General features: G+C 40.5%; 1 pseudogene; it reads left to right on the forward strand.

The window, feature by feature from the left end:
- Positions 1–10,841, forward strand: part of LOC125935305 (40S ribosomal protein S3-like) — a 51,762-nt pseudogene extending 40,921 nt beyond the window's left edge.
- The last annotated feature ends 1,116 nt before the right edge of the window (positions 10,842–11,957 follow it).

The following is an 11,957-nucleotide window of genomic DNA, read 5'->3' on the forward strand; positions in this document are numbered from 1 at the left end:
GAGGAACCTCCACACTGCTTTCCAGAGCGGCTGCACCAATTTGCACTCCCACCAACAGTACAGGAGGGTTCCCGTTTCTCCACATCCTCGCCAGCATCTATAGTCTCCTGATTTGTTCATTTTGGCCACTCTGACTGGCGTGAGGTGATATCTGAGTGTGGTTTCGATTTGTATTTCCCTGATGAGGAGCGACGTTGAGCATCTTTTCATGTGCCTGTTGGCCATCCGGATGTCTTCTTTAGAGAAGTGTCTATTCATGTTTTCTGCCCATTTCTTCACTGGGTTATTTGTTTTTCGGGTGTGGAGTTTGGTGAGCTCTTTATAGATTTTGGATACTAGCCCTTTGTCTGATATGTCATTTACAAATATCTTTTCCCATTCCATTGGTTGCCTTTTAGTTTTGTTGATTGTTTCCTTTGCTGTGCAGAAGCTTTTTATCTTCATGAGGTCCCAATAGTTCATTTTTGCTTTGAATTCCCTTGCCTTTGGGGATGTGTCACATAAGAAATTGCTGCGGCTGAGGTCAGAGAGGTCTTTTCCTGCTTTCTCCTCTAGGGTTTTGATGGTTTCCTGTCTCACATTCAGGTCCTTTATCCATTTTGAGTTTATTTTTGTGAATGGTGTGAGAAAGTGGTCTAGTTTCAACCTTCTGCATGTTGCTGTCCAGTTCTCCCAGCACCATTTGTTAAAGAGACTGTCTTTTTTCCATTGCATGTTCTTTCCTGCTTTGTCAAAGATGAGTTGGCCATACGTTTGTGGGTCTAGTTCTGGGGTTTCTGTTCTATTCCATTGGGCTATGTTTCTGTTTTGTGCCAATACCATGCTGTCTTGATGATGGCAGCTTTGTAGTAGAGGCTAAAGTCTGGGATTGTGATGCCTCCTGCTTTGGTCTTCTTCTTCAAAATTACTTTGGCTATTCGGGGCCTTTTGTGGTTCCATATGAATTTTAGGATTGCTTGTTCTAGTTTCGAGAAGAATGCTGGTGCAATTTTGATTGGGATTGCATTGAATGTGTAGATAGCTTTGGGTAGTATTGACATTTTGACAATATTTATTCTTCCAATCCATGAGCAGGGAATGTCTTTCCATTTCTTTATATCTTCTTCAATTACCTTCATAAGCTTTCTATAGTTTTCAGCATACAGATCTTTTACATCTTTGGTTAGATTTATCCCTAGGTATTTTATGCCTCTTGGTGCAATTGTGAATGGGATCAGTTTCTTTATTTGTCTTTCTGTTGCTACATTATTAGTGTATAAGAATGCAACTGATTTCTGTACATTGATTTTGTATCCTGCAACTTTGCTGAATTCATGTATCAGTTCTAGCAGACCTTTGGTGGAGTCTATCGGATTTTCCATGTATAATATCATGTCATCTGCAAAAAGTGAAAGTTTGACTCCATCTTTGCCAATTTTGATGCCTTTGATTTCCTTTTGTTGTATGATTGCTGATGCTAGAACTTCCAACACTATGTTAAACAACAGTGGTGAGAGTGGACATCCCTGTCGTGTTCCTGATCTCAGGGGAAAAGCTCTCAGTTTTTCCACATTGAGGATGATGTTAGCTGCGGGATTTTCATAAATGGCTTTTATGATGTTTAAGTATGTTCCTTCTATCCCGACTTTCTCAAGGGTTTTTATTAAGAAAGGGTGCTGGATTTTGTCAAAGGCCTTTTCTACATCGATTGACAGGATCATATGGTTCTTATCTTTTCTTTTATTAATGTGATGTATCACATTGATTGATTTGCTAATGTTGAACCAGCCCTGCATCCCAGGAATGAATCCCACTTGATCATGGTGAATAATTCTTTTTATATGCTGTTGAATTCGATTTGCTAGTATCTTATTGAGAATTTTTGCATCCATATTCATCAGGGATATTGGCCTGTAGTTCTCTTTTTTTTTACTGGGTCTCTGTCTGGTTTAGGAATCAAAGTAATACTGGCTTCATAGAATGAGTCTGGAAGTTCTCCTTCCCTTTCTATTTCTTGGAATAGCTTGAGAAGGATAGGTATTATCTCTGCTTTAAACGTCTGGTAGAACTCCCCTGGGAAGCCATCTGATCCTGGACTCTTATTTGTTGGGAGATTTTTGATAACCGATTCAATTTCTTCGCTGGTTATAGGTCTGTTCAAGCTTTCTATTTCCTCCTGATTGAGTTTTGGAAAAGTGTGGGTGTTTAGGAATTTGTCCATTTCTTCCAGGTTGTCCAATTTGTTGGCATATAATTTTTCATAGTATTCCCTGATAATTGTTTGTATCTCTGAGGGATTGGTTGTAATCATTCCATTTTCATTCATGATTTTATCTATTTGGGTCATTTCCCTTTTCTTTTTGAGAAGCCTGGCTAGAGGTTTGTCAATTTTGGTTATTTTTTCAAAAACCAACTCTTAGGGGCGCCTGGGTGGCGCAGTCGGTTAAGCGTCCGACTTCAGCCAGGTCACGATCTCGCGGTCCGTGAGTTCGAGCCCCGCGTCAGGCTCTGGGCTGATGGCTCAGAGCCTGGAGCCTGTTTCTGATTCTGTGTCTCCCTCTCTCTCTGCCCCTCCCCCGTTCATGCTCTGTCTCTCTCTGTCCCAAAAATAAAAAAAATAAAAACGTTAAAAAAAAAAAAAAAAAAAACCAACTCTTGGTTTCGTTGATCTGCTCTACAGTTTTTTTAGATTCTATATTGTTTATTTCTGCTCTGATCTTTATTATTTCTCTTCTTCTGCTGGGTTCAGGCTGCCTTTGCTGTTCTACTTCTATTTCCTTTAGGTGTGCTGTTAGATTTTGTATTTGGGATTTTTCTTGTTTCTTGAGATAGGCCTGGATTCCGATGTATTTTCCTCTCAGGACTGCCTTTGCTGCATCCCAAAGCGTTTGGATTGTTGTATTTTCATTTTCGTTTGTTTCCATATATTTTTTAATTTCTTCCCTAATTGCCTGGTTGACCCACTCATTCGTTAGTAGGGTGGTCTTTAACCTCCATGCTTTTGGAGGTTTTCCAGACTTTTTTCTGTGGTTGATTTCAAGCTTCATAGCATTGTGGTCTGAAAGTATGCATGGTATAATTTCAATTCTTGTATACTTATGAAGGGCTGTTTTGTGACCCAGTATATGATCTATCTTGGAGAATGTTCCATGTGCACTCGAGAAGAAAGTATATTCTGTTGCTTTGGGATGCAGAGTTCTAAATATATCTGTCAAGTCCATCTGATCCAATGTATCATTCAGGGCCCTTGTTTCTTTATTGACTGTGTGTCTAGATGATCTATCCATTGTTGTAAGTGGGGTATTAAAGTCCCCTGCAATGACCACATTCTTATCAATAAGGTTGCTTATGTTTATGAGTAATTGTTTTATATATTTGGGGGCTCCGGTATTCGGCACATAGACATTTATAATTGTTAGCTCTTCCTGGTGGATAGACCCTGTAATTATTGTATAATGCCCTTCTTCATCTCTTGTTACAGCCTTTAATTTAAAGTCTAGTTTGTCTGATATAAGTATGGCTACTCCAGCTTTCTTTTGGCTTCCAGTAGCATGATAAATACTTCTCCATCCCCTCACTCTCAATCTAAAGGTGTCCTCAGATCTAAAATGAGTCTCTTGTAGACAGCAAATAGATGGGTCTTGTTTTTTTATCCATTCTGATACCCTATGTCTTTTGGTTGGCACATTTAATCCATTTACATTCAGTGTTATTATAGAAAGATATGGGTTTAGAGTCATTGTGATGTCTGTATGATTTATGCTTGTAGTGATGTCTCTGGTACTTTGTCTCACAGGATCCCCCTTAGGATCTCTTGTAGGGCCGGTTTAGTGGTGACAAATTCCTTCAGTTTTTGTTTGTTTGGGAAGACCTTTATCTCTCCTTCTATTCTAAATGACAGACTTGCTGGATAAAGGATTCTCAGCTGCATATTTTTTCTGTTCAGCACATTGTAGATCTCGTGCCAATCCTTTCTGGCCTGCCAAGTTTCAAAAGAGAGATCAGTCACGAGTCTTATAGATCTCCCTTTATATGTTAGGGCACATTTATCCCTTGCTGCTTTCAGAATTTTCTCTTTATCCTTGTATTTTGCCAGTTTCACTATGATATGTCGTGCAGAAGATCGATTCAAGTTACGTCTGAAGGGAGTTCTCTGTGCCTCTTGGATGTCAATGCCTTTTTCCTTCCCCAGTTCAGGGAAGTTCTCAGCTATAATTTCTTCAAGTACCCCTTCAGCACCTTTCCCTCTCTCTTCCTCCTCTGGGATACCAATTATGCATATATTATTTCTTTTTAGTGTATCACTTAGTTCTCTAATTCTCCCCTCATACTTCTGGATTTTTTTATCTCTCTTTTTCTCAGCTTCCTCTTTTTCCATAACTTTATCTTCTAGTTCACCTATTCTCTCCTCTGCCTCTTCAATCCGAGCCGTCATTTCCATTTTGTTTTCCATTTCGTTTAAAGCGTTTTTCAGCTCCTCCTGACTGTGCCTTAGTCCCTTGATCTCTGTAGCAAGAGATTCTCTGCTGTCCTCTATACTGTTTTCAAGCCCAGCGATTAATTTTATGACTATTATTCTAAATTCACTTTCTGTTATATTATTTAAATCCTTTTTGATCAGTTCATTAGCTGTTTTTATTTCCTGGAGATTCTTCTGAGGGGAATTCTTCCGTTTGGTCATTTTGGATAGTCCCTGGAGTGGTGAGGACCTGCAGGGCACTTCCCCTGTGCTGTGGTGTATAACTGGAGTTGGTGGGCGGGGCCGCAGTCCGACCTGATGTCTGCCCCCAGCCCAGCTCTGGGGCCACAGTCAGACTGGTGTGTGCCTTCTCTTCCCCTTTCCTAGGGGCGGGATTCACTGTGGGGTGGCGTGGCCCATCTGGGCTACTTGCACACTGCCAGGCTTGTGGTGCTGGGGATCTGGCATATTAGCTGAGGTGGGTAGGCAAGGTGCATGGGGGCAGGAAGGGCAGGCTTAGTTCGCTTCTCCTTAGGTGATCCACTTCAGGAGGGGCCCTGTGGCAGCGGGAGGGAGTCAGACCCGCTGCCGGAGGGGTGGCTCCGCAGAAGCACTGAGTGAGTGTTTGTGCCCAGTTGAGTGAGCAAGTTCCCTGGCAGGAACTGGTTCCCTTTGGGATTTTGGCTGGGGGATGGGCAGGGGAGATGGCGCTGGCGAGCGCCTTTGTTCCCCACCAAACCGAGCTCTGTCGTCCTGGGGCTCAGCAACTCTCCCTCCCTTTGTCCTCCAGTCTTCCGGCTTTCCGAGCAGAGCTGTTCACTTATGACCTCCCAGATGCTAAGTTGTGCTTGCTGTGGGACCACACTCCATCCGGCCCCTCCGCTTTTGCCAGCCAGACTCAGGGGCTCTGCTTGGCCGGCAGGCTGCCCCCTCTGCCCCGGCTCCCTCCCGCCAGTCCGTGCAGCGCGCACCGCCTCTCCGCCCTTCCTACCCTCTTCCCTGGGCCTCTCGTCTGTGCTTGGCTCCGGAGACTCCGTTCTGCTAGTCTTCTGGTGGTTTTCTGGGTTAGTTAGGCAGGTGTAGCTGGAATCTAAGTAATCAGTGTCAGGACGCGAGGTGAGCCCAGTGTCCTCCTACGCCGCCATCTTCCTATCCCCACCTAGAAAAGCAATTTAATTCAACCTTCTGTTTTTTCTTTTAACAGACTAGTGATTTCCTCTTTGTTTTGGAGTCAGGAAACCTTTCATATATTTGTAGAAGATACAGAAAGTGGTTTTGAAAGTGTACACAATACTTCTAAATCAGGAAACAAACACATGAAAACTTTTAACATGGTCACAATTTACTATAAACTATCTCTAAAAAAGAATTTTGTGATTACCAAAGTCACCTAATTTGTAATTCATTTACTGCTAAACACTGTGGTTGAAAATATCCACTCTGGTTTCCAGCAAGGACCATCTTTGAAAGAGAATCCTTAAAAGTTTGAAAGCAGTGTATAGGGGGACAAACACTTTGCATTTTTTCTCCCCAAATTCTAATGTAATTGTCCATGTAATTCTATCTCTGCTGAAAGTATGTTCCATTTTTGTTAGTCGGATTTGAATTAACTGTATTTTCTTGAACTCTTTCGAGAGGTTTCTCAGGAATGCGTGGAGGTAGGAAAGAATGCTTTCAAGCTTTGCCGTTCCATGGCTGGGCTTCTCTTGCTACAGTGGAGAAAGCAGCCACTTTGTGTCCCTCCACTGATACTGAGAAGCCAACCTGGGGCAAAAGAGCTTGGGCGGCTCCCAGGCTTCCCTTTTTCCTTCTTAGACGGCTTCACGGGTCACTGTCATCAAGATACACAGCCCTTGATTTCCAAGGAGAAAAACAATGAATTTATTCTTGTAAACTTAATTTTAGTAGAACTCTCTGTAAACTGACATGTTTAAGTCACTCTGGCAAACTTTGTGCCTTCTTTATTGAATTTCACTAGTACTTAAAACCTGTTCTACTGCCATCCTGGATACAGCAGTTTCCTCTCTGGGGTGATCTTGTCCTCCCTGCAGTGATAATTTACTCCACCAAGTCCAGATCCTTTCCATCTCCTCCCTACCACAGCTTAAAGACTCCTTACATCAGGAAAACGTATCTGAAATATCTAAGGTCACCTTTGTCTTCTAGTGACTCTGAAAACTGAAATTTTAGGGTTGTTGTGCCTCTGGAAATGTTGCAAAGTTCAGAACCAAACTCTCTCCATGTTTTCCACATATCAAATGTCTTTCTAGGCATGACTTCATATGAAAGTTTATGGGGAAAACTACTTTCCAAAAGATTCCTGGGATGTTATGGAGATCTCAAGTTTGACAGGTTGCATTCTCATACAGAATTTGAAAATATTTTCCTTGAATTTAAATCACAGAGGCTCAGAGGGTCAAAAGATACTTAGAGGTTATTTAATTAAAATTCCTAGCAAACATTTGAAAGCTTACACACATTTTAGGAACTCTCAGAGTCCACTTTTGGCATTCCTGCATGTTTGCTTAATACCCTCTCCTTTGCTGTGTCCTGTCACGCATCACAAATACTTATTAGAACATAGTCTGATTACCTGTACATCAATTTCACCAAATAATAAGCTCTTTGAGAAAGAGCACTGTATGCTCTTTAGTCTGTTGTTCTAGCACATAGGAAACCACCTGGAATAAAGTACATGCACATGAAACAGTCTTTCTCCACCCCACCACCCATTTCTAATCTTGCATTCTCTCTGTAATTTCTTTACTTTTTCTCCCCTTACCGGTCTTATCAACATTCACATTGTATATATTTTAATTATCTTTTCCATGTATGGTATTGGGAGAAATAAACCTCATGTGGGCTGGGATATTTCTGTATTCTTTGTACATTATGCATTGAATAGTGTCTGTCCCATAACAGATGCTCAGTGAGTATTTCTTTTGTAAATAAATGAATGCAGGGTGGGGGGAAATGAGTGAATGAGACAAAAAGAACAAGGGTTTCCATATGGACAAATATGTAATCACAAAGATTATCTTAAAAAGGAGAACTTAAGCAAATGTATTTATTCTTAAACTTTATGCCACAAGTTACAAAACACTGTCCTGTTGACTTCTTTTTTTGGTTCACACGGATATTTTTTTTCTTTTTCTTTTTTTTTTTCCTTTTTGCAGAGGATGGAGCATGTTATTGCCAACTGATTTCATGTTATGAACACACACACAGAAAAACCTAGAGTTTTTTGGTTGTTTTTAAAGAAACGTTAGATTTGGCTACATTTAACGTCATTGCCAGTTGCTGAATAGAGTTCACCCCTCAATTCTGCACACGTCCTACAATTCCCTATTGTCTTCTATTATCTTCTCTTTGCTCAGTTATGTTAGCACTATGGATATTCACAGTTTTCATCCATACTCTGCAGAGAAATTGAGTTGTTGCAATTACCAATTATTTTTTAGAATACTAGTTATTGTAAGACATTTTGTAAGACACTATTGTGATATTTCTCTACTGTTGTGTGACAAATTACCACACATTTAGCAGTTGAGAAAATCAGATATTATCTCATAGTTTCCATGGATCAGGAGGCCAGGCATGAGTTAGCAAGGTCCTCAGTTCAGGCTCTGAGCAAGTTAAAATCAAGGAACCAACTGGAACTATTGTCTCATCTCAGGCTCAGTACTCTTGCAAGCTCCCATAGTGTTGGCAGGAACCACTTACCCTGTGGCTGCAGAAGCAAGGCCCTACGGGTGTAATTCTACATGTAGTTCACAACCTGGCCATTTGTGTCCCGCCTCAAGTTTAACAGGAGACTCTCTCAGAACGCTTAATCTAAAATGTCAAAGGATTAGGTCAGTCCCTCCCAGATTAATCTTCTATTTGATTACCAAAAAGTTAGCTGATTAGCAACCTAATCATAGGAGTGATACTTTGTAATATTCACAAGTTCTGCCCACCCTCACGGGGAAGGATTATATAAAAGTGTGCGTCACAGGAGACCACTGTGGAATTCTGTCTACCTCAACATTTAACTGAAACTGTAAATCCTGGGCTGGATATTATTAACAAGCTCCCAGATCTGTGAAACTTATAAACTTAAGTCTTAAAAAAGAAATGTTGCTAGGGGCGCCTGGGTGGCTCATTCGGTTAAGCATCTGAGTTCGCTCAGGTTATGATGTTGCAGTTCGTGAGTTCAAGCCCCACGTCGGGCTCTGTGCTGAAAGCTGAGAGTCCGGAGCAGGCTTCAGATTCTGTGTCTCCCTCTCTCTGTGCCCCTCCCCCGCTCATGCTGTCTCTGTCTCAAAAATAAACACTAAAAAAAAATAAATAAATAAATAAAAAAATAAAAAAAAGGAATGTTGCTCTCAGCTTACTGTGTCTTTGAATAAACTTTTGAGTAAAAATATTTTCACACAGGAGTCATTTGAAACTACAATAGGCATTGCCTCTGCTTTCCCAAACCTAAGTAAGATCATGAATCTATGTTACTGTACTGTACACGGGCCCATGTTTAGCATAGGATGGTTATACCCAAGGGAAGTTTAGTGTGTCACATAGAAGGTTATACAATATAAATATACAAGAATTGGCAATATTACATTTATCAAGTGCCCCAATCGAGACAATCCGGTTACTTGTAATACCACTATATTCCTTACATATGTCATTTTCATGAGGTTTTGTACTACAAAAGTTTACACACACACCCTGCTGCCTTATTTAATTTTCAGTGTAAATTTGTTTCTGCTTCTCACTAGGTGCAAAGATAGTTATCAGACAGTTTATCCACAATACACAGAATTTTCCTTGAGAAGGAACCTGAAGAAGGTTTTCTTTCATTTTTACAGATTCTATCCCATCTCTTTACAAGTCAAACCCCCATGCTGTAAGTTCAAAGAATCACTTAGGTTAAGACTCATTTGACTCCGTACTTTTTAAAATATGGTTTTACCCTTGAACCACAAAAGAAATGTTATCACTGCTCTAATCCCAGAAAGGGTAAAAGATGAAGAATTTTAGTCCCTGCTAACAAACTGCTAATAACTCAACTCATCTCCCAAGAAATATTACTTTGGAATGATTTCCTTTTTAGATGTTTTCATTATTAGTATCAATACATTATTTCGAGGTAGGAGCAAACTGCCTGTTTCAATGCAGGATGTGTAAAAAGAATGAGATTTCTCAAGTGAATCTGTAAGCAAAGTACACGGTTAGGAATTATGGTTCCGAAAACCTTGCACTGAATTATGCTATGATACAAAATGTGAAAAAATCATAACTCAGTTCTTGTTATGAAAATGAGATGTGCTAAGAATCTTAAAGGGAGAAAAATCTTTTCAAACTAATGTCTTACAGGTATGGAGTTGATTTTTTTCCCCTGTACTGAGATCCAAAACATTTGGCTACTTATATTTACCTCTCTAAATATACAAACTGAGAGTCTGAATGCTACAAATTTATAGTGTTATTGAATATTATAATTATTAGCTACTATAATGTATATAAAGCTAACTTCACCATCTAATTTAGGACCATGCTGAAAATCCCACATTATGTATCATCGAGATTTTACTGGTTGGAAAGTATTTTTACACAAATGTTATCTTGTATATTCCTACTAATTCCATTTAGGTTAGAATATTTTGGAATGTCTTATTATAAAGGGGGTGGGGCTCCTTGATACATGCGGTGCAGATTTCCGAGAGGAAGTTTGTCGGTGATGGCATCTTCAAAGCTGAACGGAATGAGTTTCTCACTCGGAGCTGGCTGAAGATGGCGACTCTTGGGTTGGGGTCCGAGTTACATCAACCAGGACAGAAATCATTATCTTGGCCAACAGGACGCAGGATGTTCTTGGGGAGAAGGACCTATGGATTCAAGAATTGACTGCTGTGGTTCAGCAGAGGTTTGGTTTCCCTGTAGAGTTTTTATGCAGTGTAGAGCTTTATGCTGAAAGGTGGCCCCAAGAGGTCATGTGCTGACCCAGGCAGAGTCTCTGCGTTACAAACCCCTAGGAGGCCTCACCGTGTGGAAGGGCTGCTGTGGCCCGTGCTGTGGGTCATCAAGGAGAGTGGGGCCAAAGGCTGTGAGGTGCTGGTGTCCGGGAAACTCTGAGGACAGAAAGCTAAACCCAAGAAGTTTGTGGATGGCCTGATGATTCACAGTCGGGGCTCCGTTAACTACTACACTGATAGTGCTCAGACAGGGTGTCCCGGGCATCAAAGTGAAGATCATGCTTCCCTGGGACACAAGTGGTAAGACTGGCCCTAAGAAGTCCCTGACAGATCATGTGAGCATTGTGGAAATCAAAGATGAAATACTTCCCACCACCCCCATCTCAGAACAGAAGGGTGGGAAGCCAGATCTGCCTACTGGGACACAGCCAGTATCAATTGCATAACAGGGTCACCTCAGCAGCTAGATGTGGAGTCTGGATTTTGCTCTGCAAAGACCATTAATAAAATCTTTGTAAAAGAAAAAAAAAGTTACCGGAAATAAGGGAAAAAAAGATTTATTTAACATTATTAAGATTAATTTTATGGAAAACATTTCACCAAAAATGTTTTTGTGACATTTAACAGCAACTCATAGTCTATTAGAGTTTGAGTGTCTAATTGTTGTTGTAGTTACAAAGCCCTATATGTATTTGTACTGTTTCTCATATAATGACTACTGCTTTCCTAAGATGTACACCAGAACTGATTCTCATAGTTTCCTTTGATGCTCGGTCTCAGACATTGCCAATCAAATATTCCGTTCATACACAGAAACCATGTTTTAGTGTGTTTGGTGCTGTGTTCATTTATCTGAAGCCACCATACTGGTTTTCAGCCAGTAACCCTGCAAGTAATTAGTACGACCCGAAGAAGCTATAGTATTGATGGGGATGGCAGCAAAATTGGTAATGTAGTTAGTGATGCCCCAATGCATTGATCTTGCTGTATATAATACTGGCTTCTAGATTTCTTGGAGACTCTGAAATTCCTAATATTATTTAAAATGGTTTTAAGGGGCACCTGGGTGGCTCAGTCGGTTAAGCGTCCGACTTCAGCTCAGGTCACAATCTCGCGGTCCGTGAGTTCGAGCCCCGCGTCGGGCTCTGGGCTGATGGCTCGGAGCCTGGAGCCTGTTTCCGATTCTGTGTCTCCCTCTCTCTGCCCCTCCCCCGTTCATGCTCTGTCTCTCTCTGTCCCAAAAATAAATAAACGTTAAAAAAAAATTTTTTTTTAATAAAATACAATTGTTATTACTTAAAAAAAAATAAAAATAAAAAATAAAATGGTTTTAAGTTTTAAGAAGTTTCTTTTCTGCTTTTATCTAACCAGAGTGAAACCTGTTGTAGGTAAGTGAGAACCTTAACTAATTGGAGTGTTTCTTAAATAATGTCTATAAGCATTTTTAAAATATGATGTCCATCTCTGAATATTTTTCTCTCTCCATTTCATCATTTCATATTTACAAAATATGTGTATATGTATATTATACATATATGTGTGTGGACCTATACATGCTTACA

The sequence above is a fragment of the Panthera uncia genome, assembly GCF_023721935.1.
Source record: "Panthera uncia isolate 11264 chromosome A1 unlocalized genomic scaffold, Puncia_PCG_1.0 HiC_scaffold_17, whole genome shotgun sequence".
Classification (NCBI taxonomy): domain Eukaryota; kingdom Metazoa; phylum Chordata; class Mammalia; order Carnivora; family Felidae; genus Panthera; species Panthera uncia.